Source organism: Lycium barbarum, unplaced genomic scaffold, assembly GCF_019175385.1.
Source record: "Lycium barbarum isolate Lr01 unplaced genomic scaffold, ASM1917538v2 unchr_scaffold_04, whole genome shotgun sequence".
Classification (NCBI taxonomy): Eukaryota; Viridiplantae; Streptophyta; class Magnoliopsida; order Solanales; family Solanaceae; genus Lycium; species Lycium barbarum.
In genome coordinates, this window is record NW_026843401.1 from 556,743 (window position 1) to 574,899 (window position 18,157).

The window sequence follows — 18,157 nt, forward strand, 5'->3', positions numbered from 1 at the left end:
TCATAAATGCAAAATGAAGCGACTTCAACAATAACGAATTCATGGGTATTCATCACCAGCCTCTTTGTCATGGACATGTCAATTTTTAGGGCATTCAAACTCCGACGACAGGATTCCAAATAACTCGTGTGCTAATACCCACCGAAAGTGCAAAAAATCATGAATTTGGGTTTGTGGCTCATAAATGCAATATGAAGCGAATTCAACAATAACGAAGTCATGGGTATTCATCCCAAGCCTGTTTGTGATGGACATGTTGATTTTTAGGGCATTCACACTCCGACGACAGGATTCCCAATAACCCGTGTGCTAATACCTACCGAAACTGAAAAAAATCATGAATTTGGGTTTCTGGCTCATAAATGCAAAATGAGGCGAGTTCAACATTAACGAAGTCATGGGTATTCATCACCAGCCTGTTTGTGATGGATATGTCGATTATCAGGGCATTCACACTCCGACGACAGGATTCCAAATAACCCGTGTGCTAATACCCACCGAAAGTGCAAAAAATCACGAATTTGGGTTTGTGGCTCATAAATGCAAAATGAAGCGATTTCAACAATAACGAAGTGATGGGTATTCATCACCAGCCTGTTTGTGATGGACATGTCGATTTTTAGGGCAATCGCTTTCCGACGACAGGATTCCCAAAAACCCGTGTGCTAATACCCACCGAAAGTGCAAAAAATCATAACTTTGGGTTTCTGGCTCATAAATGCAAAATGAAGCGAGTTCAACAATAACGAAGTTATGGGTATTCATCACCAGCCTGTTTGTGATGGACATGTCGATTATTAGGGCATTCACACTCCGACGACAGGATTCCAAATAACTCGTGTGCTATACCCACCGAAAGTGCAAAAAATCATGAATTTGATTTGTGGCTCATAAATGCAATATGAAGCGAGTTCACCAATAACAAAGTCATGGGTATTCACCACCAGCCTGTGTGTGATGGACATGTCAATTTTCAGGGCATTCAAACTCCGACGACAGGAGTCCAAATAACTCGTGTGTTAATACCCACCGAAAGTGCCAAAAGTCATGAATTTGGGTTTGTGGCTCATAAATGCAAATATGAAGCGAGTTCAACAATAACGAAGTCATGGGTATTCATCACCAGCCTGTTTGTGATGGACATGTCAATTTTTAGGGCATTCAAACTCCGACGACAGGATTCCCAATAACCGTGTGCATATTAACCCACCGAAAGTGCAAAAAATCAAGAATTTGGGTTTGTGGCTCATAAATGCAAAATGAAGCGAGTTCAACAATAACGTATTCATGGGTATTCATCACCAGCCTGTTTGTCATGGACATGTCAATTTTTAGGGCATTCAAACTTCGACGACAGGATTCCAAATAACTCGTGTGCTAATACCAACCGAAACTGAAAAAAATCATGAATTTGGGTTTCTGGCTCATAAAAGCAAAATAAAGCGAGTTCAACAATAACGAAGTCACGGGTATTCATCACCAGCCTGTTTGTGATGGACATGTCAATTTTTAGGGCATTCATACTCCGACGACAGGATTCCAAATAATGCGTGTGCTAATACCCACCGAAAGTGCCAAAAATCAAGAATTTGGGTTTGTGGCTCATAAATGCAAAATGAAGCGACTTCAACAATAACGAATTCATGGGTATTCATCACCAGCCTGTTTGTCATGGACATGTCAATTTTTAGGGCATTCAAACTCCGACGACAGGATTCCAAATAACTCGTGTGCTAATACCCACCGAAAGTGCAAAAAATCATGAATTTGGGTTTGTGGCTCATAAATGCAATATGAAGCGAGTTCAACAATAACGAAGTTATGGGTATTCATCACCAGCCTGTTTGTGATGGACATGTCTATTATTAGGGCATTCACACTCCGACGACAGGATTCCAAATAACTCGTGTTCTTATACCCACCGAAAGTGCAAAAAATCATGAATTTGATTTGTGGCTCATAAATGCAATATGAAGCGAGTTCACCAATAACAAAGTCATGGGTATTCATCACCAGCCTGTGTGTGATGGACATGTCAATTTTCAGGGCATTCAAACTCCGACGACAGGATTCCAAATAACTCGTGTGTTAATACCCACCGAAAGTGCCAAAAGTCATGAATTTAGGTTTGTGGCTCATAAATGCAATATGAAGCGAGTTCAACAACAACAAAGTCATGGGTATTCATCACCAGCCTGGTTGTGATGGACATGTCAATTTTTAGGGTATTCAAACTCCGACGACAGGATTCCCAATAACCCGTGTGCATTATTAACCCACCGAAAGTGAAAAAAATCATGAATTTGGGTTTGTGGCTCATAAATGGAAAATGAAGCGAGTTCAACAATAACGTATTCATGGGTATTCATCACCAGCCTGTTTGTCATGGACATGTCAATTTTTAGGGCATTCAAACTTCGACGACAGGATTCCAAATAACTCGTGTGCTAATACCAACCGAAACTGAAAAAAATCATGAATTTGGGTTTCTGGCTCATAAAAGCAAAATAAAGCGAGTTCAACAATAACGAAGTCACGGGTATTCATCACCAGCCTGTTTGTGATGGACATGTCAATTTTTAGGGCATTCATACTCCGACGACAGGATTCCAAATAATGCGTGTGCTAATACCCACCGAAAGTGCCAAAAATCAAGAATTTGGGTTTGTGGCTCATAAATGCAAAATGAAGCGACTTCAACAATAACGAATTCATGGGTATTCATCACCAGCCTGTTTGTCATGGACATGTCAATTTTTAGGGCATTCAAACTCCGACGACAGGATTCCAAATAACTCGTGTGCTAATACCCACCGAAAGTGAAAAAAATCATGAATTTGGGTTTGTGGCTCATAAATGCAAAATGAAGCGACTTCAACAATAACGAATTCATGGGTATTCATCACCAGCCTGTTTGTCATGGACATGTCAATTTTTAGGGCATTCAAACTCCGACGACAGGATTCCAAATAACTCGTGTGCTAATACTCACCGAAAGTGCAAAAAATCATGAATTTGGGTTTGTGGCTCATAAATGCAAAATGAAGCGAGTTCAACAATAACGAAGTCACGGGTATTCATCACCAGCCTGTTTGTGATGGACATGTCAATTTTTAGGGCATTCATACTCCGACGACAGGATTCCAAATAATACGTGTGCTAATACCCACCGAAAGTGCCAAAAATCAAGAATTTGGGTTTGTGGCTCATAAATGCAAAATGAAGCGACTTCAACAATAACGAATTCATGGGTATTCATCACCAGCCTGTTTGTCATGGACATGTCAATTTTTAGGGCATTCAAACTCCGACGAAAAGATTCCAAATAACTCGTGTGCTAATACCCACCGAAAGTGCAAAAAATCATGAATTTGGGTTTGTGGCTCATAAATGCAAAATGAAGCGACTTCAACAATAACGAATTCATGGGTATTCATCACCAGCCTGTTTGTGATGGACATGTCTATTATTAGGGCATTCACACTCCGACGACAGGATTCCAAATAACTCGTGTTCTTATACCCACCGAAAGTGCAAAAAATCATGAATTTGATTTGTGGCTCATAAATGCAATATGAAGCGAGTTCACCAATAACAAAGTCATGGGTATTCATCACCAGCCTGTGTGTGATGGACATGTCAATTTTCAGGGCATTCAAACTCCGACGACAGGATTCCAAATAACTCGTGTGCTAATACCCACCGAAAGTGCCAAAAGTCATGAATTTAGGGTTTGTGGCTCATAAATGCAATATGAAGCGAAATTCAACAATAACGAAGTCATGGGTATTCATCCCAAGCCTGTTTGTGATGGACATTTTGATTTTTAGGGCATTCAAACTCCCACGACAGGATTCCTAATAACTCGTGTGCTAATACCCACCGAAAGTGAATAAAATCATGAATTTGGGTTTGTGGCTCATAAATGCAAAATGAAGCGAGTTCAACAATAACGTATTCATGGGTATTCATCACCAGCCTGTTTGTCATGGACATGTCAATTTTTAGGGCATTCAAACTCCGACGACAGGATTCCAAATAACTCGTGTGCTAATACCCACCGAAAGTGCAAAAAATCATGAATTTGGGTTTCTGGCTCATAAATGCAAAATGAAGCGAGTTCAACAATAACGAAGTCATGGGTATTCATCACCAGCCTGTTTGTGATGGACATGTCAATTTTTAGGGCATTCATACTCCGACGACAGGATTCCAAATAACTGCGTGTGCTAATACCCACCGAAAGTGCAAAAAATCAATGAATTTGGGTTTGTGGCTCATAAATGCAAAATGAAGCGACTTCAACAATAACGAATTCATGGGTATTCATCACCAGCCTGTTTGTCATGGACATGTCAATTTTTAGGGCATTCAAACTCCGACGACAGGATTCCAAATAACTCGTGTGCTAATACCCACCGAAAGTGCAAAAAATCATGAATTTGGGTTTGTGGCTCATAAATGCAAAATGAAGCGAGTTCAACAATAACGAAGTCACGGGTATTCATCACCAGCCTGTTTGTGATGGACATGTCAATTTTTAGGGCATTCATACTCCGACGACAGGATTCCAAATAATGCGTGTGCTAATACCCACCGAAAGTGCAAAAAATCAAGAATTTGGGTTTGTGGCTCATAAATGCAAAATGAAGCGACTTCAACAATAACGAATTCATGGGTATTCATCACCAGCCTGTTTGTCATGGACATGTCAATTTTTAAGGCATTCAAACTCCGACGACAGGATTCCAAATAACTCGTGTGCTAATACCCACCGAAAGTGCAAAAAATCATGAATTTGGGTTTGTGGCTCATAAATGCAAAATGAAGCGAGTTCAACAATAACGAAGTCACGGGTATTCATCACCAGCCTGTTTGTGATGGACATGTCAATTTTTAGGGCATTCATACTCCGACGACAGGATTCCAAATAATGCGTGTGCTAATACCCACCGAAAGTGCCAAAAATCAAGAATTTGGGTTTGTGGCTCATAAATGCAAAATGAAGCGACTTCAACAATAACGAATTCATGGGTATTCATCACCAGCCTGTTTGTCATGGACATGTCAATTTTTAGGGCATTCAAACTCCGACGACAGGATTCCAAATAACTCGTGTGCTAATACCCACCGAAAGTGCAAAAAATCATGAATTTGGGTTTGTGGCTCATAAATGCAAAATGAAGCGAATTCAACAATAACGAAGTCATGGGTATTCATCCCAAGCCTGTTTGTGATGGACATGTTGATTTTTAGGGCATTCACACTCCGACGACAGGATTCCCAATAACCCGTGTGCTAATACCCTCCGAAAGTGCAAAAAATCACGAATTTGGGTTTGTGGCTCATAAATGCAAAATGAAGCGAGTTCAACAATAACGAAGTCACGGGTATTCATCACCAGCCTGTTTGTGATGGACATGTCAATTTTTAGGGCATTCATACTCCGACGACAGGATTCCAAATAATGCGTGTGCTAATACCCACCGAAAGTGCCAAAAATCAAGAATTTGGGTTTGTGGCTCATAAATGCAAAATGAAGCGACTTCAACAATAACGAATTCATGGGTATTCATCACCAGCCTGTTTGTCATGGACATGTCAATTTTTAGGGCATTCAAACTCCGACGACAGGATTCCAAATAACTCGTGTGCTAATACCCACCGCAAGTGCAAAAAATCATGAATTTGGGTTTATGGCTCATAAATGCAATATGAAGCGAATTCAACAATAACGAAGTCATGGGTATTCATCCCAAGCCTGTTTGTGATGGACATGTTGATTTTTAGGGCATTCAAACTCCGACGACAGGATTCCAAATAACTCGTGTGCTAATACCCACCGAAAGTGCAAAAAATCATGAATTTGGGTTTGTGGCTCATAAATGCAATATGAAGCGAATTCAACAATAACGAAGTCATGGGTATTCATCCCAAGCCTGTTTGTGATGGACATGTTGATTTTTAGGGCATTCACACTCCGACGACAGGATTCCCAATAACCCGTGTGCTAATACCCTCCGAAAGTGCAAAAAATCACGAATTTGGGTTTGTGGCTCATAAATGCAAAATGAAGCGAGTTCAACAATAACGAAGTCACGGGTATTCATCACCAACCTGTTTGTGATGGACATGTCAATTTTTAGGGCATTCATACTCCGACGACAGGATTCCAAATAATGCGTGTGCTAATACCCACCGAAAGTGCAAAAAATCAAGAATTTGGGTTTGTGGCTCATAAATGCAAAATGAAGCGACTTCAACAATAACGAATTCATGGGTATTCATCACCAGCCTGTTTGTCATGGACATGTCAATTTTTAGGGCATTCAAACTCCGACGACAGGATTCCAAATAACTCGTGTGCTAATACCCACCGAAAGTGCAAAAAATCATGAATTTGGGTTTGTGGCTCATAAATGCAATATGAAGCGAATTCAACAATAACGAAGTCATGGGTATTCATCCCAAGCCTGTTTGTGATGGACATGTTAATTTTTAGGGCATTCACACTCCGACGACAGGATTCCCAATAACCCGTGTGCTAATACCTACCGAAACTGAAAAAAATCATGAATTTGGGTTTCTGGCTCATAAATGCAAAATGAAGCGAGTTCAACATTAACGAAGTCATGGGTATTCATCACCAGCCTGTTTGTGATGGATATGTCGATTATCAGGGCATTCACACTCCGACGACAGGATTCCAAATAACCCGTGTGCTAATACCCACCGAAAGTGCAAAAAATCATGAATTTGGGTTTGTGGCTCATAAATGCAAAATGAAGCGAATTCAACAATAACGAAGTCATGGGTATTCATCCCAAGCCTGTTTGTGATGGACATGTTGATTTTTAGGGCATTCACACTCCGACGACAGGATTCCCAATAACCCGTGTGCTAATACCCTCCGAAAGTGCAAAAAATCACGAATTTGGGTTTGTGGCTCATAAATGCAAAATGAAGCGAGTTCAACAATAACGAAGTCACGGGTATTCATCACCAGCCTGTTTGTGATGGACATGTCAATTTTTAGGGCATTCATACTCCGACGACAGGATTCCAAATAATGCGTGTGCTAATACCCACCGAAAGTGCCAAAAATCAAGAATTTGGGTTTGTGGCTCATAAATGCAAAATGAAGCGACTTCAACAATAACGAATTCATGGGTATTCATCACCAGCCTGTTTGTCATGGACATGTCAATTTTTAGGGCATTCAAACTCCGACGACAGGATTCCAAATAACTCGTGTGCTAATACCCACCGCAAGTGCAAAAAATCATGAATTTGGGTTTATGGCTCATAAATGCAATATGAAGCGAATTCAACAATAACGAAGTCATGGGTATTCATCCCAAGCCTGTTTGTGATGGACATGTTGATTTTTAGGGCATTCAAACTCCGACGACAGGATTCCAAATAACTCGTGTGCTAATACCCACCGAAAGTGCAAAAAATCATGAATTTGGGTTTGTGGCTCATAAATGCAATATGAAGCGAATTCAACAATAACGAAGTCATGGGTATTCATCCCAAGCCTGTTTGTGATGGACATGTTGATTTTTAGGGCATTCACACTCCGACGACAGGATTCCCAATAACCCGTGTGCTAATACCCTCCGAAAGTGCAAAAAATCACGAATTTGGGTTTGTGGCTCATAAATGCAAAATGAAGCGAGTTCAACAATAACGAAGTCACGGGTATTCATCACCAAGCCTGTTTGTGATGGACATGTCAATTTTTAGGGCATTCATACTCCGACGACAGGATTCCAAATAATGCGTGTGCTAATACCCACCGAAAGTGCAAAAAATCAAGAATTTGGGTTTGTGGCTCATAAATGCAAAATGAAGCGACTTCAACAATAACGAATTCATGGGTATTCATCACCAGCCTCTTTGTCATGGACATGTCAATTTTTAGGGCATTCAAACTCCGACGACAGGATTCCAAATAACTCGTGTGCTAATACCCACCGAAAGTGCAAAAAATCATGAATTTGGGTTTGTGGCTCATAAATGCAATATGAAGCGAATTCAACAATAACGAAGTCATGGGTATTCATCCCAAGCCTGTTTGTGATGGACATGTTAATTTTAGGGCATTCACACTCCGACGACAGGATTCCCAATAACCCGTGTGCTAATACCTACCGAAACTGAAAAAAATCATGAATTTGGGTTTCTGGCTCATAAATGCAAAATGAAGCGAGTTCAACATTAACGAAGTCATGGGTATTCATCACCAGCCTGTTTGTGATGGATATGTCGATTATCAGGGCATTCACACTCCGACGACAGGATTCCAAATAACCCGTGTGCTAATACCCTCCGAAAGTGCAAAAAATCACGAATTTGGGTTTGTGGCTCATAAATGCAAAATGAAGCGAGTTCAACAATAACGAAGATATGGGTATTCATCACCAGCCTCTTTGTGATGGACATGTCAATTTTTAGGGTATTCAAACTCCGACGACAGGATTCCCAATAACCCGTGTGCATTAACCCACCGAAAGTGAAAAAAATCATGAATTTGGGTTTATGGCTCATAAATGCAAAATGAAGCGAGTTCAACAATAACGAATTCATGGGTATTCATCACCGGCCTATTTGTGATGGACATGTCGATTTTTAGGGCATTCATACTCCGACGACAGGATTCCAAATAACTCGTGTGCTAATACCATCCGAAAGTGCCAAAAATCATGAATTTGGGTTTGTGCCTCATAAATGCAATATGAAGCGAGTTCAACAACAACAAAGTCATGGGTATTCATCACCAGCCTGTTTGTGATGGACATGTCAATTTTTAGGGTATTCAAACTCCGACGACAGGATTCCCAATAACCCGTGTGCATTATTAACCCACCGAAAGTGAAAAAAATCATGAATTTGGGTTTGTGGCTCATAAATGCAAAATGAAGCGAGTTCAACAATAAAGAATTCATGGGTATTCATCACCAGCCTGTTTGTCATGGACATGTCAATTTTTAGGGCATTCAAACTCCGACGACAGGATTCCAAATAACTCGTGTGCTAATACCCACCGAAAGTGCAAAAAATCATGAATTTGGGTTTCTGGCTCATAAATGCAAAATGAAGCGAGTTCAACAATAACGAAGTTATGGGTATTCATCACCAGCCTGTTTGTGATGGACATGTCGATTATTAGGGCATTCACACTCCGACGACAGGATTCCAAATAACTCGTGTGCTAATACCCACCGAAAGTGCAAAAAATCATGAATTTGGGTTTGTGGCTCATAAATGCAATATGAAGCGAGTTCAACAATAACGAAGTCATGGGTATTCATCACCAGCCTGTTTGTGATGGACATGTCAATTTTAGGGCATTCAAACTCCGACGACAGGATTCCAAATAACTCGTGTGCTAATACCCACCGAAAGTGCAAAAAATCATGAATTTGGGTTTGTGGCTCATAAATGCAAAATGAAGCGAATTCAACAATAACGAAGTCATGGGTATTCATCCCAAGCCTGTTTGTGATGGACATGTTGATTTTTAGGGCATTCACACTCCGACGACAGGATTCCCAATAACCCGTGTGCTAATACCCTCCGAAAGTGCAAAAAATCATGAATTTGGGTTTATGGCTCATAAATGCAATATGAAGCGAATTCAACAATAACGAAGTCATGGGTATTCATCCCAAGCCTGTTTGTGATGGACATGTCGATTTTTAGGGCATTCAAACTCCGACGACAGGATTCCAAATAACTCGTGTGCTAATACCCACCGAAAGTGCAAAAAATCATGAATTTGGGTTTGTGGCTCATAAATGCAATATGAAGCGAATTCAACAATAACGAAGTCATGGGTATTCATCCCAAGCCTGTTTGTGATGGACATGTTGATTTTTAGGGCATTCACACTCCGACGACAGGATTCCCAATAACCCGTGTGCTAATACCCTCCGAAAGTGCAAAAAATCACGAATTTGGGTTTGTGGCTCATAAATGCAAAATGAAGCGAGTTCAACAATAACGAAGTCACGGGTATTCATCACCAACCTGTTTGTGATGGACATGTCAATTTTTAGGGCATTCATACTCCGACGACAGGATTCCAAATAATGCGTGTGCTAATACCCACCGAAAGTGCAAAAAATCAAGAATTTGGGTTTGTGGCTCATAAATGCAAAATGAAGCGACTTCAACAATAACGAATTCATGGGTATTCATCACCAGCCTGTTTGTCATGGACATGTCAATTTTTAGGGCATTCAAACTCCGACGACAGGATTCCAAATAACTCGTGTGCTAATACCCACCGAAAGTGCAAAAAATCATGAATTTGGGTTTGTGGCTCATAAATGCAATATGAAGCGAATTCAACAATAACGAAGTCATGGGTATTCATCCCAAGCCTGTTTGTGATGGACATGTTAATTTTTAGGGCATTCACACTCCGACGACAGGATTCCCAATAACCCGTGTGCTAATACCTACCGAAACTGAAAAAAATCATGAATTTGGGTTTCTGGCTCATAAATGCAATATGAAGCGAGTTCAACATTAACGAAGTCATGGGTATTCATCACCAGCCTGTTTGTGATGGATATGTCGATTATCAGGGCATTCACACTCCGACGACAGGATTCCAAATAACCCGTGTGCTAATACCCTCCGAAAGTGCAAAAAATCATGAATTTGGGTTTGTGGCTCATAAATGCAAAATGAAGCGAATTCAACAATAACGAAGTCATGGGTATTCATCCCAAGCCTGTTTGTGATGGACATGTTGATTTTTAGGGCATTCACACTCCGACGACAGGATTCCCAATAACCCGTGTGCTAATACCCTCCGAAAGTGCAAAAAATCACGAATTTGGGTTTGTGGCTCATAAATGCAAAATGAAGCGAGTTCAACAATAACGAAGTCACGGGTATTCATCACCAGCCTGTTTGTGATGGACATGTCAATTTTTAGGGCATTCATACTCCGACGACAGGATTCCAAATAATGCGTGTGCTAATACCCACCGAAAGTGCCAAAAATCAAGAATTTGGGTTTGTGGCTCATAAATGCAAAATGAAGCGACTTCAACAATAACGAATTCATGGGTATTCATCACCAGCCTGTTTGTCATGGACATGTCAATTTTTAGGGCATTCAAACTCCGACGACAGGATTCCAAATAACTCGTGTGCTAATACCCACCGCAAGTGCAAAAAATCATGAATTTGGGTTTATGGCTCATAAATGCAATATGAAGCGAATTCAACAATAACGAAGTCATGGGTATTCATCCCAAGCCTGTTTGTGATGGACATGTTGATTTTTAGGGCATTCAAACTCCGACGACAGGATTCCAAATAACTCGTGTGCTAATACCCACCGAAAGTGCAAAAAATCATGAATTTGGGTTTGTGGCTCATAAATGCAATATGAAGCGAATTCAACAATAACGAAGTCATGGGTATTCATCCCAAGCCTGTTTGTGATGGACATGTTGATTTTTAGGGCATTCACACTCCGACGACAGGATTCCCAATAACCCGTGTGCTAATACCCTCCGAAAGTGCAAAAAATCACGAATTTGGGTTTGTGGCTCATAAATGCAAAATGAAGCGAGTTCAACAATAACGAAGTCACGGGTATTCATCACCAAGCCTGTTTGTGATGGACATGTCAATTTTTAGGGCATTCATACTCCGACGACAGGATTCCAAATAATGCGTGTGCTAATACCCACCGAAAGTGCAAAAAATCAAGAATTTGGGTTTGTGGCTCATAAATGCAAAATGAAGCGACTTCAACAATAACGAATTCATGGGTATTCATCACCAGCCTCTTTGTCATGGACATGTCAATTTTTAGGGCATTCAAACTCCGACGACAGGATTCCAAATAACTCGTGTGCTAATACCCACCGAAAGTGCAAAAAATCATGAATTTGGGTTTGTGGCTCATAAATGCAATATGAAGCGAATTCAACAATAACGAAGTCATGGGTATTCATCCCAAGCCTGTTTGTGATGGACATGTTAATTTTTAGGGCATTCACACTCCGACGACAGGATTCCCAATAACCCGTGTGCTAATACCTACCGAAACTGAAAAAAATCATGAATTTGGGTTTCTGGCTCATAAATGCAAAATGAAGCGAGTTCAACATTAACGAAGTCATGGGTATTCATCACCAGCCTGTTTGTGATGGATATGTCGATTATCAGGGCATTCACACTCCGACGACAGGATTCCAAATAACCCGTGTGCTAATACCCTCCGAAAGTGCAAAAAATCACGAATTTGGGTTTGTGGCTCATAAATGCAAAATGAAGCGAGTTCAACAATAACGAAGTTATGGGTATTCATCACCAGCCTCTTTGTGATGGACATGTCAATTTTTAGGGTATTCAAACTCCGACGACAGGATTCCCAATAACCCGTGTGCATTAACCCACCGAAAGTGAAAAAAATCATGAATTTGGGTTTATGGCTCATAAATGCAAAATGAAGCGAGTTCAACAATAACGAATTCATGGGTATTCATCACCGGCCTATTTGTGATGGACATGTCGATTTTTAGGGCATTCATACTCCGACGACAGGATTCCAAATAACTCGTGTGCTAATACCATCCGAAAGTGCCAAAAATCATGAATTTGGGTTTGTGCCTCATAAATGCAATATGAAGCGAGTTCAACAACAACAAAGTCATGGGTATTCATCACCAGCCTGTTTGTGATGGACATGTCAATTTTTAGGGTATTCAAACTCCGACGACAGGATTCCCAATAACCCGTGTGCATTAACCCACCGAAAGTGAAAAAAATCATGAATTTGGGTTTGTGGCTCATAAATGCAAAATGAAGCGAGTTCAACAATAAAGAATTCATGGGTATTCATCACCAGCCTGTTTGTCATGGACATGTCAATTTTTAGGGCATTCAAACTCCGACGACAGGATTCCAAATAACTCGTGTGCTAATACACACCGAAACTGCAAAAAATCATGAATTTGGGTTTCTGGCTCATAAATGCAAAATGAAGCGAGTTCAACAATAACGAAGTCATGGGTATTCATCACCAGCCTGTTTGTGATGGACATGTCGATTTTTAGGGCATTCACACTCCGACGACAGGATTCCAAATAACTCGTGTGCTAATACCCACCGAAAGTGCAAAAAATCATGAATTTGGGTTTGTGGCTCATAAATGCAATATGAAGCGAGTTCAACAATAACGAAGTCATGGGTATTCATCACCAGCCTGTTTGTGATGGACATGTCAATTTTAGGGCATTCAAACTCCGACGACAGGATTCCAAATAACTCGTGTGCTAATACCCACCGAAAGTGCAAAAAATCATGAATTTGGGTTTGTGGCTCATAAATGCAATATGAAGCGAATTCAACAATAACGAAGTCATGGGTATTCATCCCAAGCCTGTTTGTGATGGACATGTTGATTTTTAGGGCATTCACACTCCGACGACAGGATTCCCAATAACCCGTGTGCTAATACCCTCCGAAAGTGCAAAAAATCACGAATTTGGGTTTGTGGCTCATAAATGCAAAATGAAGCGAGTTCAACAATAACGAAGTCACGGGTATTCATCACCAGCCTGTTTGTGATGGACATGTCAATTTTTAGGGCATTCATACTCCGACGACAGGATTCCAAATAATGCGTGTGCTAATACCCACCGAAAGTGCCAAAAATCAAGAATTTGGGTTTGTGGCTCATAAATGCAAAATGAAGCGACTTCAACAATAACGAATTCATGGGTATTCATCACCAGCCTGTTTGTCTATGGACATGTCAATTTTTAGGGCATTCAAACTCCGACGACAGGATTCCAAATAACTCGTGTGCTAATACCCACCGCAAGTGCAAAAAATCATGAATTTGGGTTTATGGCTCATAAATGCAATATGAAGCGAATTCAACAATAACGAAGTCATGGGTATTCATCCCAAGCCTGTTTGTGATGGACATGTTGATTTTTAGGGCATTCAAACTCCGACGACAGGATTCCAAATAACTCGTGTGCTAATACCCACCGAAAGTGCAAAAAATCATGAATTTGGGTTTGTGGCTCATAAATGCAATATGAAGCGAATTCAACAATAACGAAGTCATGGGTATTCATCACCAGCCTGTTTGTGATGGACATGTCGATTTTTAGGGCATTCACACTCCGACGACAGGATTCCCAATAACCCGTGTGCTAATACCCACCGAAAGTGCAAAAAATCATGAATTTGGGTTTGTGGCTCATAAATGCAAAATGAAGCGAGTTCAACAATAACGAAGTCATGGGTATTCATCCCAAGCCTGTTTGTGATGGACATGTTGATTTTTAGGGCATTCACACTCCGACGACAGGATTCCCAATAACCCGTGTGCTAATACCCTACCGAAAGTGCAAAAAATCACGAATTTGGGTTTGTGGCTCATAAATGCAAAATGAAGCGAGTTCAACAATAACGAAGTCACTGGGTATTCATCACCAGCCTGTTTGTGATGGACATGTCAATTTTTAGGGCATTCATACTCCGACGACAGGATTCCAAATAATGCGTGTGCTAATACCCACCGAAAGTGCCAAAAATCAAGAATTTGGGTTTGTGGCTCATAAATGCAAAATGAAGCGACTTCAACAATAACGAATTCATGGGTATTCATCACCAGCCTGTTTGTCATGGACATGTCAATTTTTAGGGCATTCAAACTCCGACGACAGGATTCCAAATAACTCGTGTGCTAATACCCACCGAAAGTGCAAAAAATCATGAATTTGGGTTTGTGGCTCATAAATGCAATATGAAGCGAATTCAACAATAACGAAGTCATGGGTATTCATCCCAAGCCTGTTTGTGATGGACATGTTGATTTTTAGGGCATTCAAACTCCGACGACAGGATTCCAAATAACTCGTGTGCTAATACCCACCGAAAGTGCAAAAAATCATGAATTTGGGTTTGTGGCTCATAAATGCAATATGAAGCGAATTCAACAATAACGAAGTCATGGGTATTCATCACAAGCCTGTTTGTGATGGACATGTTGATTTTTAGGGCATTCACACTCCGACGACAGGATTCCCAATAACCCGTGTGCTAATACCCTCCGAAAGTGCAAAAAATCACGAATTTGGGTTTGTGGCTCATAAATGCAAAATGAAGCGACTTCAACAATAACGAAGTCATGGGTATTCATCACCAGCCTGTTTGTGATGGACATGTCAATTTTTAGGGCATTCAAACTCCGACGACAGGATTCCAAATAACTCGTGTGCTAATACCCACCGAAAGTGCAAAAAATCATGAATTTGGGTTTGTGGCTCATAAATGCAATATGAAGCGAATTCAACAATAACGAAGTCATGGGTATTCATCCCAAGCCTGTTTGTGATGGACATGTTGATTTTTAGGGCATTCAAACTCCGACGACAGGATTCCAAATAACTCGTGTGCTAATACCCACCGAAAGTGCAAAAAATCATGAATTTGGGTTTGTGGCTCATAAATGCAATATGAAGCGAATTCAACAATAACGAAGTCATGGGTATTCATCACAAGCCTGTTTGTGATGGACATGTTGATTTTTAGGGCATTCACACTCCGACGACAGGATTCCCAATAACCCGTGTGCTAATACCCACCGAAAGTGCAAAAAATCATGAATTTGGGTTTGTGGCTCATAAATGCAATATGAAGCGAATTCAACAATAACGAAGTCATGGGTATTCATCCCAAGCCTGTTTGTGATGGACATGTTGATTTTTAGGGCATTCACACTCCGACGACAGGATTCCCAATAACCCGTGTGCTAATACCCTCCGAAAGTGCAAAAAATCACGAATTTGGGTTTGTGGCTCATAAATGCAAAATGAAGCGAGTTCAACAATAACGAAGTCACGGGTATTCATCACCAGCCTGTTTGTGATGGACATGTCAATTTTTAGGGCATTCATACTCCGACGACAGGATTCCAAATAATGCGTGTGCTAATACCCACCGAAAGTGCCAAAAATCAAGAATTTGGGTTTGTGGCTCATAAATGCAAAATGAAGCGACTTCAACAATAACGAATTCATGGGTATTCATCACCAGCCTGTTTGTCATGGACATGTCAATTTTTAGGGCATTCAAACTCCGACGACAGGATTCCAAATAACTCGTGTGCTAATACCCACCGAAAGTGCAAAAAATCATGAATTTGGGTTTGTGGCTCATAAATGCAATATGAAGCGAATTCAACAATAACGAAGTCATGGGTATTCATCCCAAGCCTGTTTGTGATGGACATGTTGATTTTTAGGGCATTCAAACTCCGACGACAGGATTCCAAATAACTCGTGTGCTAATACCCACCGAAAGTGCAAAAAATCATGAATTTGGGTTTGTGGCTCATAAATGCAATATGAAGCGAATTCAACAATAACGAAGTCATGGGTATTCATCACAAGCCTGTTTGTGATGGACATGTTGATTTTTAGGGCATTCACACTCCGACGACAGGATTCCCAATAACCCGTGTGCTAATACCCTCCGAAAGTGCAAAAAATCACGAATTTGGGTTTGTGGCTCATAAATGCAAAATGAAGCGAGTTCAACAATAACGAAGTCACGGGTATTCATCACCAACCTGTTTGTGATGGACATGTCAATTTTTAGGGCATTCATACTCCGACGACAGGATTCCAAATAATGCGTGTGCTAATACCCACCGAAAGTGCAAAAAATCAAGAATTTGGGTTTGTGGCTCATAAATGCAAAATGAAGCGACTTCAACAATAACGAATTCATGGGTATTCATCACCAGCCTCTTTGTCATGGACATGTCAATTTTTAGGGCATTCAAACTCCGACGACAGGATTCCAAATAACTCGTGTGCTAATACCCACCGAAAGTGCAAAAAATCATGAATTTGGGTTTGTGGCTCATAAATGCAATATGAAGCGAATTCAACAATAACGAAGTCATGGGTATTCATCCCAAGCCTGTTTGTGATGGACATGTTAATTTTTAGGGCATTCACACTCCGACGACAGGATTCCCAATAACCCGTGTGCTAATACCTACCGAAACTGAAAAAAATCATGAATTTGGGTTTCTGGCTCATAAATGCAAAATGAAGCGAGTTCAACATTAACGAAGTCATGGGTATTCATCACCAGCCTGTTTGTGATGGATATGTCGATTATCAGGGCATTCACACTCCGACGACAGGATTCCAAATAACCCGTGTGCTAATACCCTCCGAAAGTGCAAAAAATCACGAATTTGGGTTTGTGGCTCATAAATGCAAAATGAAGCGAGTTCAACAATAACGAAGTTATGGGTATTCATCACCAGCCTCTTTGTGATGGACATGTCAATTTTTAGGGTAATCAAACTCCGACGACAGGATTCCCAATAACCCGTGTGCATTAACCCACCGAAAGTGAAAAAAATCATGAATTTGGGTTTATGGCTCATAAATGCAAAATGAAGCGAGTTCAACAATAACGAATTCATGGGTATTCATCACCAGCCTATTTGTGATGGACATGTCGATTTTTAGGGCATTCACACTCCGACGACAGGATTCCCAATAACCCGTGTGCTAATACCCTCCGAAAGTGCAAAAAATCACGAATTTGGGTTTGTGGCTCATAAATGCAAAATGAAGCGAGTTCAACAATAACGAAGTCACGGGTATTCATCACCAGCCTGTTTGTGATGGACATGTCAATTTTTAGGGCATTCATACTCCGACGACAGGATTCCAAATAACTGCGTGTGCTAATACCCACCGAAAGTGCCAAAAAATCAAGAATTTGGGTTTGTGGCTCATAAATGCAAAATGAAGCGACTTCAACAATAACGAATTCATGGGTATTCATCACCAGCCTGTTTGTCTTGGACATGTCAATTTTTAGGGCATTCAAACTCCGACGACAGGATTCCAAATAACTCGTGTGCTAATACCCACCGAAAGTGCAAAAAATCATGAATTTGGGTTTATGGCTCATAAATGCAATATGAAGCGAATTCAACAATAACGAAGTCATGGGTATTCATCCCAAGCCTGTTTGTGATGGACATGTTGATTTTTAGGGCATTCAAACTCCGACGACAGGATTCCAAATAACTCGTGTGCTAATACCCACCGAAAGTGCAAAAAATCATGAATTT